This window comes from Durio zibethinus, chromosome 12 (genome assembly GCF_047325235.1).
Source record: "Durio zibethinus cultivar Kanyao isolate XHJ-2024 chromosome 12, ASM4732523v1, whole genome shotgun sequence".
In the NCBI taxonomy this organism is placed as follows: domain Eukaryota; kingdom Viridiplantae; phylum Streptophyta; class Magnoliopsida; order Malvales; family Malvaceae; genus Durio; species Durio zibethinus.
Window position 1 is genome coordinate 19,138,252 of NC_143173.1, and position 2,549 is coordinate 19,140,800.

Here is a 2,549-nt window from a genome sequence, read left to right on the forward strand (position 1 = left end):
GAATGCTATATTTGCACTAAAGATTTAAATTTAAAAATATGTATTTTTTTTTTAAAAAAGTAACAAAGAATTTCAGTATTTAAGAGCAATTTCAATGACTTTTTCTTTCGAAATTTCATTTGAAGAGGTGATTTTTCAGAATTTTTTCAAATCATCTTTCATTATAAAATCAAAAACCCAAAAACTAAAATATCATTTTACTTTAACTCTAATGCTTTTTTTCTTTTTATATATTATTAATAATATTTATATATTTTTACATATATAATGATACACATAAAAATATTTATGTATATTTTTATTTTAATATCATTATTTTTTTATAATTATTATATATCTCTTAAATTTCAATAATTTAAATTTTCTTTTAAGAAATATTAATCCAAATTAAAAAATTACAAATGCTAGCATTTTGAAATGATAATTTTTAAAATGCATTTATTTTAAATATTTTTCAAAATTTTAAAATTCCTTTTCCAAATACACTTAAAAAATTAGTATTTTACTTACGTGTCGCTATGTGATTTTTTAATTTTTGTAATTATGTATTTTTTTATTATTATTTTTTAATTTAAATCTAACTTGTAGTCAATGAGATAAGTAAGAATTCACATATATAAGATCTTGATCTTTAATAAAAGCTTAAAGGTAACTACGAAGATATGACTTAGCCAATCGTCTAAAATACAATATTAATAAATTGCAATGGCTAAATTTCAAAGAAGCATAGCATAAGACTTTAGCTTAGTGGTTAAAGGTGTTTGGAAAATTATTAAGGGCTTAGTTTCAAGTCAAGCATCTCTCTTCTTCTTTAATTGTACCAAGGTTTTGCTTTCTTAATATAACAAAAAATATATATATGCATAGCATAATATATGCTAAAAAAAAAAGTATAATATTTATTCATTATCAATGGTAATAGTGAAACCATTGCTTCAATCATATAACTTCAATTATACCTACAATTTATATATGTAAAGTAAAAAAAAAATTACAAATTTTAATTTAAATCACTTGATTAACTCAAAAATCAACCATAAAATTTTTGAATATGACTTAAAATAAAAAATAAACTTACATTTTAAGGAATGAGTGTTTACATATATGAAATCTTAATACAAAGTTCAACAAAAACATATAAATTTAAGTTAAATCACCTAATCTGTAGTTGCAAAAATATCTTCTAGCTAGTGATGATCCTTTACACTAATGACTTGATTATTCGTATTAAAATAAAAAACCAAATGCTTCATAGGAAATGACTTCAATGTTTTTAGACTTATTTGTCCCCATGTGATTTAGATTTATAATAAAAGTTAATCAAATAATCTATAAGATACAATTAAGCCCTTGTTTGAATTTACCTTGCATTAATAAATTCAAATCACTTAACACACTTGAAGAGGATTAAAAATAAGTTGTCAAAAACTTAGTTTTTCTCAACAAACAAAGTCCAACAGACTTATTTATTTTTTAGAATGAGTGAAAAAAATACACAATGTTTTTCAAAGTATATTTTAAATATGTTCTAACCATCTCTATTTATAGAAATTGAAATAAAAAATTGTGACCATTTAATTTAATTGAGTCAATCAATAATTATATTTTAACATTAAAAACACGTCTTTCTTAATAATTAAATAAGTAATTATTTATCTTTTGTTGAGGCTCTATTTGATTCATGATCTTTTTTAGTATTGAAGAAATTGTGTCGATTAAATAATTGATTGATAGGTTTTGTAATTAGACTTTAGAGCAACTCATTTACATTTGGATTTTTATTTGTAATTTTGGTATTAAACCCAATCCTAAGTGCTTAGTCCATCTTTCTTTTATTTATTTTTATGTTTTTTAAATCATGTTAGATACATAAAATTATTTATAGGATAAGATGATAATTATCTTATATCATGTTTAATTTGTATCTAAAAAGAGGGATAGAAATTACAAGGCAGATTAATATCCTTTTGATATAAGAGTATTCAATTCTCCCCAAGTAGAGAGGATTATTTATAATCTATGAGATTAAACTTATATGTCCATTTATATTCTTAAAAATTATATCAATGACTTTTCCCTCTTAGCGTAATGGTTAAGAGACGGGTTGAAAGTCATGTAGGCGTGGGTTTGACCCCACCATCCCCTATCCCCCTTGTAAGGACACTAGCTCTCCTTTGCAACCAAAAAAAAATTATATCAATAATTTAAATTATATAAACTTTGAGGAAGAATAATTTTGAAAAATAAATAAATTATCCTATCCTAATTCTTATATACATCAAACACAAAATAAGATGACATTATTTAATCTAATCTTATTCATAATATTATCTTATCCTATCATATCATAATCTTGTATACCAAATATGACCTTAGGTTATTATTTTATTTTTGAAATATTATAAAAAATATAATAAAATTTAAAAAAATAAAAGAAAAAAGGAAAAGTTGATTCATTAGAAAACCGAAATTGCTTGGGTTGGAATTAAACTTATTTTGAAAATAAAATTTGTTTTTAGTTGAAGTTAGAATTATCATGAAACCATGAT